The following is an 11,558-nucleotide window of genomic DNA, read 5'->3' as shown; positions in this document are numbered from 1 at the left end:
CTGGAGCCTGGCCCACCTGGAGCCCCTTCCTCTTACCCATGCTGCATCCACCCTCGCCACCTGTGACAGCCCTGAGAGGCAGGCACAACCTTAATGGCTGAAAACCACACACACTCATTATCTCACAGTTGTGTAGAAGCCTGAAACGAGTCTCACTCTACAAAGGTCAAGGTGTCGGCAGGGTCTCACTCCTTCTGGAGGCCCCAGGAGAGAGTCCCTTTCTTCTCCCTCTGCAGCTTCTAGAGGCCACCCGCATCCTCAGCAGGTGGCCCCTTCCTCCATCTTTGCCTCCAGCCAGTGAAGGCGAGTGAGGTCCTCACATCTCTCTCCTGCTCTGCCCTTCCAGGCTCGGGGTCCCTGTGATTACCTTGAGCCACTGTGGATAATTGGGGACCCTCTCCCTATGAAAGCTGGCTCACAAGCACCTTTAGTTCCTCTTTGCCACACAACCCAACAGCTGCAGGCTCCAGGGGTCAGGATGCAGACATGTTGGAGGGACCTTGTTCTGCCTGCCTCGCCACCCTCCCGCCACCACGGCTTTGCTCCACTTTGTGCCCTGTCGGCCACGCTGGCGTCCTCTGCCGTCTCTGACCCAGCCTCGTCCCACTGTCTGCCCTGGGAGCCGGGTGAGCAGGCGCGGCTGCCTGTCCTGTCTGTGGGCAGGCCCGAGCTCCCCGGGGGCCTCCCTCCAGGACCACCACCCAGTCCCCTCTGCTAGTTCTCCAGTTGACTCGTGGGCATAAGTTCAGAATGTGTCCCCTCAGCCACACACACACATACACACGACACACACCCCATTTCAGTCATCAATGGGCCGTCGCTCCCAGAAGGGATTTTGTGCTCTCTCTGGCCACCCAGCATGGCAGAGGGAGAGGACACTTGCCCACCCCTCACCGTGTGTCCTCCCCCACCCCCCCACACTAGCTGACTCGTACAAACCACCCCTTGTGATCTGTACAGACACCTGGCCGTGGTCAGGGAGAGGGTGGGTGCTGGGGGAGGCCTCTTAGTCGTCTGAGGGCTTGGAGCATGTGCTCCCAATCCCAGGCACTCTTGAGATGACCAAAGAGGGTTCAGGGGAGAGAACCCAACTAGAACCAAATCCCCTTGGGGAGAGCACCTCTACATGGCAAGGTGGCTGCTGAAGCTCCCTGGGAGTCAGCTTCCTGGTCTGTGAGGTGCTCTGCCCCCCTTTTCTGTGCAAGCCTGCTGCCCACACTGTGGGGGGGTGGTCCCACTGCCTCTCCCATGATCATCCTGGGGTCAGGTCCTGGGTTACACATGCCCCTGAGAGGCCATCAGCCCAAATCCCTGCTCTGAGTGGGTGGTCAGCAACATCTGACTGGATGGTGAGGGCAGTGATATACACTCCAGGCCCTCTGCCATGTCCACCCCCACCCCCCACCCCAACCTTCGATCAGCACACAGAAGGCAAGCATGCGGCCCGCCACAGCCTGGGCAGCCTGAATGAAGGTCAAGCTTCACAGCCCTCCCCTTTGCAAGAGCTCCCCACTTGCCTCCAAGGCTCTGCTAGCACCATGCTCAATGGTTTTGTGAAACAGGCAAAAGAAGGATTTAAAAGATTATTTTTTTGGAAAAAGAAACCCTAAAACTAAGCTTCAGTCCACACAAACCCTAGACATCCTTGTCTTCCAGAGGGATTAAATCTTTCTCCTCCAGGAGGCCAAGACCTATTCACTGTCTGACTCCTCCTCCCTGCTGTGCAGCCTTAGGCAAATGTTATCACCTCTCTGGGCCCTCCATTGGCTCATCTCTAAAATGGGACAGTAGCAACATCTACTCTTCCCGTGACTGGGGGAGATACGAGGCCTAATGATTTCTTCCCCACGCTCAAGGGCAGAGCACAGTGTTTTGCACACATTCACAACTGAGAGGCAGGCACCTGTTTGCAGAGGCAGGAGAGGTGGTCAGAAAGGTCGGGATCCCCCACCCTTGTGAGGTTAGACGTCACCTCTGCGGGGCCCCAGTCTCTTCACATGTGAAGTGGAGATAATCAGCCCTGCTTTATGAGGTTGTGGGTGATGCTGGGGAACGGATATGGAACCATCCGCAGCCTGTGTGACTGTATCTGTGATTTTGTCAGGCTCCCTCACTCACTCATCTTGGAAGAGCGTGTTCCGGAAGTCATTTTCACGCATCTCTGTTCGACCTTTATTAGGTTCCTGGAGCTGCTGTAACAAAGCGCCTTGGGCTGGGGGGCCTAAGGCAATGGAAATTTATCATCTCACAGTTCTGGAGGCCAGAAATCCCAAACCAAGGTGTCGGCAGAGCCACGTTCCCTCTGAAAGCTACAGAGGAACCCCTCCTCGCTCCTTCCTGGCTTCCGGTGTTTTTCTGCAATCGTTGGCATTCCTGGGCTCAAAGCTGCATAAATTCAGTCTGCCTTTGTCATCACATGGCTTCTCCCTGTGTGCATGTATCTTCATAGGGGTGTCTTCTTCAAAGGACACCAGTCACATTGGATTAGGGGCCCACCCACCCTAGGCTTCTTCATCATAACTAATTATATCTACAGCGACCCTATTTCCAACTAAGGTCACATGCTGAGGTCCCAAGGGTTGGCACTTGAGCATATCTTTTTGCAAGGGACACAATTCAACCCCTAATACCATCCTAACGGTTTACAGTCTCGGTCTTCGTTGGGGCTGTTTAGTGCATCAAAGGTGGTTATTTTAAGATACCAGCTGCCCTTGGGTTGCATAGTGACTTACCTCCCCCAGGCTGGCACACACAGACTGCCTCAGCCAGCACCTGCTCCAGAGGCCCTAGGCCAGAAGAGGTTCATGAGGGTCAGTGCAGCAATACAAGGGTCTTCTGAGTCCCTCAGGACCCCTAGCTCTTCCGAACTCCAACAGCAGAGATCACTGGAATAATCAGCACAAGCAATCCCTTCAGAGGTTAGGGCATTTCTGGGCCATTCTCTACCACTTAACAGCATCCGGGACCTTTCCACAAGCCTTCCCAATCCCAGCTTCTCAGTGAGTCAGGCATGGGTGGCTCCTGTCACAGCTGCAGCCAGCAGGCCTGCCTCAGATCCAGCCACAAGAGGAGGGCTTCGTGCTGCTAGTGGGACAAGATACCCACAGGAAGCCGGAAGCCCCACTGGACTCAGAATACAGCAGGGCAGCCGGGAAAGCTTCCATGCTCCGTGTAAGAAGCCAAAGGCTCGGGCAGCCCCAGTGGTGCAGCGGTTTAGCGCCGCCTGCAGCCCAGGGAGTGATCCTGGAGACCCTGGATCGAGTCCCACGTCAGGCTCTCTCTGTATGATGCCTGGTTCTCCCTCTGCCTGTGTCTCTGCCTCTCTCTCTCTGTCTCTATGAATAAATAAATAAAATCTTAAAAAAAAAAAAAAAAAAGAAGCCAAAGGCTCAAGGTACACAGATAAAGCTGGAAAAGAAAAGTCCAGAGTGACCATCCCAGGGTGGCCATGGGAACACACATGACCAGGAACACAAACCACTTTGTGGCTTCTTTTTTTATTTTATTTTATTCATAGAGAGAGAGGCAGAGAGAGAAGCAGGCTCCACGCAGGGAGCCCGACGTGGGACTCGATCCCGGGTCTCCAGGACCACACCCCAGGCTGCAGGCGGTGCTAAACCGCTGCGCCACTGGGGCTGCCCCACAAGCAACTTTGTATACATATGGTTGCCCAGGCAGAGGAGCTGGCCATACCCAAACTCAAGAAGACAAAGGAACAGGGATCCCTGGGTGGCACAGCGGTTTGGCGCCTGCCTTTGGCCCAGGGCCTGATCCTGGAGACCTGGGATCGAGTCCCACGTCAGGTTCCCGGTGCATGGAGCCTACTTCTCCCTCTGCCTGTGTCTCTGCCTCCCTCTGTGTGTGTGTGTGTGTGTGTGTGTGACTATCATAAATAAATAAAAATTTTAAAAAATATATTAAAAAAAAAGAAGACAAAGGAACAGACAACAGATGGGAAGGAGAGTCAGTGATCAAAGAAGGCTTCCTAGGGGAGAGATCCTGACAGGTTCTGTAATAATAGAGACAGTGAGAGGGTATGGGGGTGAGGGGCCACACAGGGGAGCCACGCCCAGCCTGGCTGTGACCTTGAGCCTGACAGCCCAGAGCCAAGGGAAGTGGGAGACTTCAGGGCAGATTCTCATGGCTCCTCCCTCTCCCAGGCAAGGAGGACATTTTACAGCCACCTGACACTCTCTCCCTGCCCAAATCAGAGAAGGCAGGCAACTTACCCCAGGGTCAGCCAGAACGGGGTGGTAGGGTTGGGCCTGGGTCAGGACTTGAGTTTTAAGCAGCAAAGTCAGGTGCTCCAGGGTTGGCCGCCTCTTTTGGCCTCCACCAGGCTGACAATTTGGCAGGGGCAGCGGTCTGTGAAACTGGGGGAGAGTGGACAAAGGTCACTGCCTGCAGGTCCAGCTATGGCCAGAAGGGGGCAGTTGAGCCCGCCCTTTCCTCCTGCAGCTGCACCGCAGAGGCGGTGTCCCGGCATTTACCGCCCAGATCCCTGTAATCTGGAACCTGAGGCAGAATCTGGGGGGCCTTTCACCTGGCGCTGCATACGTCCCTCGTCTCCAGGCAGGGGCTGTGCCTCCTGACTGCCACCACCTTCCTACAGTCCATGATAGGGGGTCCTGGACCTCCAAGGGCACTAATGGGTGAGGTGACCCACATTTTCCAAACACCAGGATCCATGTCCTGCAAAGAGATTCTGCTTTGGAATGTTTATGTTTTTCTGTGAAATGATAACCGCGTAGAAAAGAAAAGAAAAGAAAAGAAAAGAAAAGAAAAGAAAAGAAAAGAAAAGAAAAGAAAAGAAAAGAAAAAAGAAAAGAAAAGAAAAAAGAGAAAAAAGAGAAATGATCGCGTCAAAATATTTAAAACTAGGGCTTTTTTGGGAAATCCAAGAGGTGGGGTGGGCACACCCTGGGCTAGTCATCTCCCTCCTGCTCCACCCTGTGCTCACAGGAGCTGTCCCAGGTCCCAGCCCGGTGGGCCCCACCCCCATCCCAGCTGTCTCTCTGGCACCTGCCTCCCCGACCCACACTGAGCCCGCTGGTTATTTTAAAACTACTTGTCATAAATACAGTTTGCAAGAAGGAGAATAATAATAGTCCTGGCTCTTCCTCAGGACTACAGTGTCCCCTGCCTATTTGACCTTGGCATTTGGTGAAGAGGGTGGTGGTAACTGCTGATACTCTAGGCCAGTGAGAGCATAGGCCTCCCTCATAGTGTCAGGGTCAGCAGCCTCCAGGGCCAGTGGCACCACTCAGAGGGTTTCTACTGCACCTGCAGAAGCCCTGGTGCCACGCACGCCTTTTTTAAGATGCCACTGTGGGGGGAGCGGAGGCGGTGCACAGCAGAGGTTAGAGCAAAACATGCTCCTTCAGAGGTTCGAGGACAATTTAAATTACCAGTTCTGGGGATCCCTGGGTGGCTCAGCGGTTTCGCGCCTGCCTTTGGCCCGGGCGCGATCCTGGGTCCCAGGATCTAGTCCTGCGTCGGGCTCCCGGCATGGAGCCTGCTTCTCCCTCTCCCTGTGTCTCCGCCTCTCTCTCTCTATCATGAATAAATAAATCTTTAAAAAAATAAAGAAAAATAAGTTACCAGTGCTCTGGTGGAGTCACGGTAGGGACAAGACTCAGGCCTGAGGACAAGGACTCTAGCAGCAGGGACCCTAGTAGAAGTGGGAGCCTTGGCAGTAGGGGCTGCATGCAGCCCGGAGAAGGAAGAGGGTTTCTCGGGGGTTATGCAAACCTAGTAGGATGTCAGCGTCCTCCAGCTCCCTGCCCAGAGGAACTGTCACCAGACAGTTCCTGGTGGATTCCTGGTGGATGGGGACCAGGAACAGGCTGGCAAGGTGAGTACAAGCCAAAGAGTGGTGCCTAGGAAAGCGGGACCTGCTCAGCCAGCAATAGGGAGGTTGAGGAAGTTTGGGGGCTACTGGTAGGACACAGCTGGGGTCAAAAGAAACAAGGCTTATGGGATCAGGTCTCTAGATCCATAGGATTTCCCTCTGCTGGGGGCTGAGGAGTGATGACACAGGTGCTCAGATTTGGGGGGGGTAAGGGGGATGGGGAACCCTTGGGGGCAGTGGCTGCAGAACACAAGGAGGTGACAGTGAGCCAGAGAAAGAGTTGGCAGGAGAAGGGCAGGGCAAGTTCTAGGCAGCAAGTCAGCTTAGGCAAGACTCAGGGAAAGCTGGAAGTGGTCAGCAGGACTGGGCCACCAGGGCCCTGATGCCAGGAGTCTCGGGTGTATGTGGCGGCGTATCCAGGAGCTCCAGAGGCAGGAGACTAAGTCTCATCCTCCAAGTTGTTTCCCCAGAGGCACAGCCAAGGCATAAGTAAAGTCTGGCTCTAGCAGCAGGGAGGCCTCAGGAAAGAGCATCAGGGACTGAGAGCCCACAGGCCCCATGCCCCGACCAGACACAAGGGTCAAGTATGGGGATCCCTGGGTGGCGCAGCGGTTTGGCGCCTGCCTTTGGCCCAGGGCGCGATCCTGGAGACCCGGGATCGAATCCCACGTCGGGCTCCCGGTGCATGGAGCCTGCTTCTCCCTCTGCCTGTGTCTCTGCGCCTCTCTCTCTCTCTCTCTGTGACTATCATAAATAAATAAAAATTAAAAAAAAAAATAAATAAAGCCGAAAAACCTCTTTAAAAAAAAAAAAAAAAAGGGTCAAGTATGTAAGGACTTCTCCCCTAACCCCTCCCCTAACCTCCCTGCTCCCCCCACTGGCTGCCTGCCTTTTGGTCCATGTGGGCTTAGAAAGTTCAAGCATGGGGATGCCTGGGTGGCTCAGTGGTTGAGCATCCGTCTTTGGCTCAGGTCATGATCCTAGGGTCCAGGGCTCCCCAAAGGGAGCCTGCCTCTCCCTATGCTTATGTTTCTGCCTCTCTCTCATGAATAAATAAGTAAAATCTTAGAAAGAAAAACAAAAGAAAAAAAAGGAAAAAGGAAAGGAAAGGAAAGGAAAGGAAAGGAAAGGAAAGGAAAGGAAAGGAAAGGAAAGGAAGGAAGGAAAGGAAAGGAAAGGAAAGGAAAGGAAAGGAAAGGAAAGGAAGAAAAAGTTAGTTCGAGCATGAGATGTAGGTGGGTATGTCCAACTCCTCTCCCTCATGAGCCAGGGTCTGGGGAGTCCGAACCCTGACACTCTCTCCCTCAAATGCCTTCTGCCAGCACCAGCAGACAGGGACCCTCTCAGTTGGGCCCAGGCGTTCAGGGTGAGAAGCTGGGCCCCGCCCACAGGGAGCACCCCTGATGCTTTCTCCTCATCTCCTGACCTGGGCATCCAGGCTGGACAGGCCCCTAAATCTGGGTCTGTCATTGAGTTTGTGGGACTGCTGCTGACCTGGGCACTTGTTTCCTTCCTTCTATCCACCAATATCACAAATATTTGTTGAGAGCCTCACAGTGAACAGTGACCTTTATAAAAACATAGACTGCTTTCTTCAACACACTGAGGTCTGCTGTGTGCCAGGGACCAGGGAGCCAGCGGAGGGCAGAACAAACAGAAACCACCACCCCCTCAAGGAGCCGAAGCCCCAGTGCGGTCCACGACCCACTGTGGACGTGACCTCCAGGCAGAGGCCTGAGCCCCTGAGGGACGGCTGGCCCAGATGGGCACTGGGCGAAGAGCCTTCCAGGCAGAACCGTAATAGGTCAGAATTACCTAAGTGGAAATGAGAAAAGAATGTCTGGGAGGGGTTAAGAGCCGGCCAGGCCCACACTGTGAGATGGGGGCTGCCGTCCTGAGCCCGGGCTGCTGGGGGTGGGGGTGGGGTGTGTGGAGGTTGTTGATTCTGCTTGGGCTGCTGCGAGGCGGGGCCTGGCAGGGCAGTCAGGGCTCCCGGCCAGCACACGGTGACTGTGCAGCTTCCTCCTGGGCTGAGACAAGAGGCCTCATGGCTCAGAGGGTAAAGGGCCCAACTGATAGGTTCTTGTGAGCAGACGGCCAAGGTGACCCAGGAGGCCACAGCCCTGGAACTGGACCTGTGGGGAGTGGGAGCAGAGTCTGGCACATTCTCTGGTCGCCTGCCCGTGGCGTGAACCTGAAGTACAACCCCTTTTTCTCCCCTCTTCTGTTTTCCAGTGGCTCCTGCAGGAAATCTGGGTGCTTTCCTAGGCTGGTGTGTGTTTGGAAGCAGAGCTGAGCTGGCTTCAGAACAAGGTGGGGGGACAGCCATGGGTGTATGAAAGGACTTGGAACCGCGGCCCTGACCCTGAAAAACCCAGATGTTGCCCAATGGGTCCTTTCCTGTTCTCCTTTCCCCTCCAACCCTAAGCTCACAAGTGGGCTCCCGAGGGAGGAAAGAACTTCACTCCGGTTGGGTGGATCCCTCACCAGCCCCACTGAGTTCCTGTTTACGGCTGTTTCCTGGAACAGCTTGTTTTGATCCAAAGAAATCTGCTGACGCACTGCCTGCTCTCTTCCTCCCTCAGGGTGGAGGTATTTTTAGCCTTATTTACAGAAAAAGAGGCAGAACCCAAGCACCACATTTGTCCACCTCATCGTAAGACTATCTTGGCCTTCCCTAAGGCAGGACAGAGATGCCCCTTTGTGGTTTTCTACTGTTAAAAAAACACACACACACAAAATTCAACTGAGTAAATGTAAAGACCTAACTGGCTGTATTCAATGATTCATGAATTGGGTGTTCCATCCGATAAATGGAAAGGAGCTGCAGAAAATAGAAGGTATTTCTATTTGACAAGGAGGTATGACAAGGAGGATCTTAGCAAAAGAAAAATAGTTCTTTTTCAAGGTCACCTTACTTTAGGTGGAAGAGCAGGGGCCTTCTAATGCAGGCTGCCTCACTAGAGTGAATCAGGAAATTCCAGACTGATTGGTCTGACACTGCAATTAAGTTAGGCATTAAGTTTTGGTGGGGTTTAGCACACATGACTCAGTTTTAGATACGTCATTTCTTTTTAACACTATCCTCCACTCCTCTCAGTAAGTACATTCCTTTCCCAAAGAACACCAGCTGTATAGAACTGGAGGCCAGGAGAGCTTCTAAACAAGACCCCCTGAAACTGCCATTTTGTCCTTGCAAATGGAGTCAGTGGCCAGAGCAGCTCCAGACACCAGGGCACACAGGGCTTTAGGGCCTTTTGTGATGGAGAATCCTAAGCTTTGTAGAATCCTAATGTTTTATGTTGCTAATTCCACCTACTACTACTTTTTTGGGGAAAAAAAAATCTAAGGAAGTTTGTTTCTGGAACTTGGGAATGATAACGTTGAAGGACGATTTTTAAACTACAGGTAGAGAAAAGCAAGGTAAGACTTCAAGTGGGCCCAGGAAGCAGCCACAGAGCCATGGAGACTACCGCCTCTCTGGCGCCTTGTAGATAAATATAGGGCTGACTCCACAGCCTGGCACTGTGACGCAGCAGGAAAGGAACTTGCTGAGTATTATACACACCTCAGAGCTTCTAGAACATTCTGATGAATCCCTCTTCTCACATTGTTCTTCCACGCCAAGTCTCACCAACCGACCCCTGGAAACATTGTCAGAACAAGACTGAGGGAGCAGATCTAGATGAGGGTGTGCTGCAGGAATCTTTCTTGGCAGAAGAGCAGCTGCTAGAGGACAAGCCTGGACTTGCCACAAATTCTGTTTTCAGTGCTGAGGGTCACATGAGAGTCATCAGTTTTGTAAGAACCACAAGGAGGGGCCCAGCCCCACCTGCCCACGCCTTGTTGCAGAGGCTGGGGAATAGTTCTCTCCCAGTTTCCTCTCAGTTGCTAAGGGAACCTATTGTCAGGGAACGTTTTGTTTTGGGGCATGGGTGGTTACTTTTGGAGGAGACTTTCTGGCAGAGAGTTGGTCAAGTCCTCCTCACTTCTGGTTAATCTGACCACAGTCCCCCTCCGCCCTATACTTCAGGGGGCCAGGGCTGAATGGAGGCCACATGGTCTCAAGCTGTGGTTCTCCCCTCACCCTGACAAGGAGATGCTAACTGCCCTTTGCAAAAGCCTCACCAAGCACTCAGGCCTGGCCTTGGTGGAGGGGCTGAGTCTGAGGATTTGCTTTTACCACTGCTTTAGAAGATCCACACAGCGGGCACCTGGGTTGCTGAGTCGGTTAAGTCCCACTCCTGGTTTCTGCTTAGGTGGTGCTCTCAGGGTCATGGGATGGAGACCCGAGTCAAGCTCCATGTTCAAGGAGGACCCAGCTTGAGATTCTCTCTCCCTCTCCCTTGATTTGTGCTCTTTCTCAAATAAAAAAAAATTTTGTTAAAAATAAGGATTTTATTTATTTATTCATAGAGACACAGAGTGAGAGGGGCAGAGGCACAGGCAGAGGGAGAAGCAGGCTCCATGCAGGGAGCCCAGCGTGGGACTCTATCCAGGGTCCTCAGGACCACACCCCAGGCTGCAGGCACCCACCAAGGGCCGCCCTCAAATAAAAATCTTAAAGAATAAAAGACCCAGTTTGGAGGCCTGCTGTACGTGAGCAGCCAGCAGGCAGTGCCCCCACGTCCTGTTTGATGACTCAGAGTCCTGAGGCCCAATCACAGGCTGTAAACTGCCCTGGACAAATTCAGTCGTTAATTTTTTGTCTCCCTTTTCCCCCACCTCCCAATGCAAACGTAGAACGAGCTGGTTATCTACACCCTTTTGATCTTACAGCCATGCAGTTCTGCAGTTTTCCCCCATAAACAAGACTTTGATTTCATTATTTTGCCAACTACTTATTTCCACTTAATACATCACGAAAAGTCATTAAGTAGCCTATTCCAGGAGGGGGTTTTGCTATGAAAGACTTCAAACCTTCAGGCCCCCGGCCACGGAGCACAACAAAACCATAAACACATTCCCCAGGAGCCACCAGGCAGCAACGTCACGGGGCTCAACGTTCGGATCAACTTGCCCGCAGCCATTTCTAGCAGCACAAAATGACAGTTTCTGAAGCGGAGGCGCTTCACAGAGGACATCGTGCGGACAGTCCCCTCCTTCCGGGGGACGGTCGTGACTCCCGCCGCGCGGGCCCGCCCCGCCCCCCACGCGCGCCTGGGCGCTGACGTCACCGGCGCTCACGAGGCCGAGCCGCCGCCCGCGGAGTCACGCGGACGCGCCCCGCCCCCACCCGCCGCCGCGGGGAGTGATGCGCCCCCTGCAGAGATCCCTCCGCCGCCGCCTGGAATTTTCCAGACGCCGCGCCGGCCCTTCTTTCGGACTCGCGCGGGGCGGGGTGACCTGAGGCGACCCCGGCGTCTCCTCCGGGCCCCTCGAGAGGGCGAGCCCCAGCCGGCCTCCCCCACGCTGCCCCGCTCCGTCTCGGGGAGCGCTGCTTCCACCCCCTGCCCCTCCCCCGCCCGGAATGAAACCGGTTTCTCGCTCACGGAAATCGCATCCCAAATAGAACTTAGAAATATTTTCCCCGGGTCACGAAGCGCTGCTGAGGGGGAGGCGTGGGTAACCCGGGAATCCGCGGGACGGCCGCCCCGAGACCCGCCCGGGTCGCTCCTAGGAGGGCTGGGGGAGGGACTTTTTTCCCCGGCGGCGGTGGAGGAATCGTCCCGCTGAGCAGTGCCCCAGTGATGCGGCCGTCGGCTAT

General features: G+C 54.2%; 1 long non-coding RNA gene across 5 annotated transcripts; it reads right to left on the bottom strand.

Annotated features, from left to right (window-relative positions):
• Window positions 1-2,145: 2,145 nt before the first annotated feature.
• On the bottom strand, window positions 2,146-11,501 carry LOC102152134. Of its 5 annotated transcripts, none has more exons than XR_005373631.1 (6): window positions 11,344-11,501; window positions 10,035-10,209; window positions 9,420-9,623; window positions 4,230-4,373; window positions 2,733-2,885; window positions 2,146-2,427 (listed from the first exon to the last, which is right to left on the bottom strand). It is a non-coding gene; the product is annotated as an uncharacterized LOC102152134 (long non-coding RNA). The 5 variants fall into 5 exon arrangements; XR_005373632.1 differs by lacking the exon at window positions 11,344-11,501 and adding an exon at window positions 10,772-11,003 and having other exon boundaries at window positions 10,035-10,213; XR_005373630.1 differs by lacking the exon at window positions 11,344-11,501 and adding an exon at window positions 10,772-11,002.
• Between the last annotated feature and the right edge of the window lie 57 nt (window positions 11,502-11,558).

Source organism: Canis lupus, chromosome 18, assembly GCF_011100685.1.
Source record: "Canis lupus familiaris isolate Mischka breed German Shepherd chromosome 18, alternate assembly UU_Cfam_GSD_1.0, whole genome shotgun sequence".
Lineage (NCBI taxonomy): Eukaryota > Metazoa > Chordata > Mammalia > Carnivora > Canidae > Canis > Canis lupus.
Note: the sequence above shows the minus strand (reverse complement) of the source record. Positions and strands in the feature narration are given on the sequence as shown.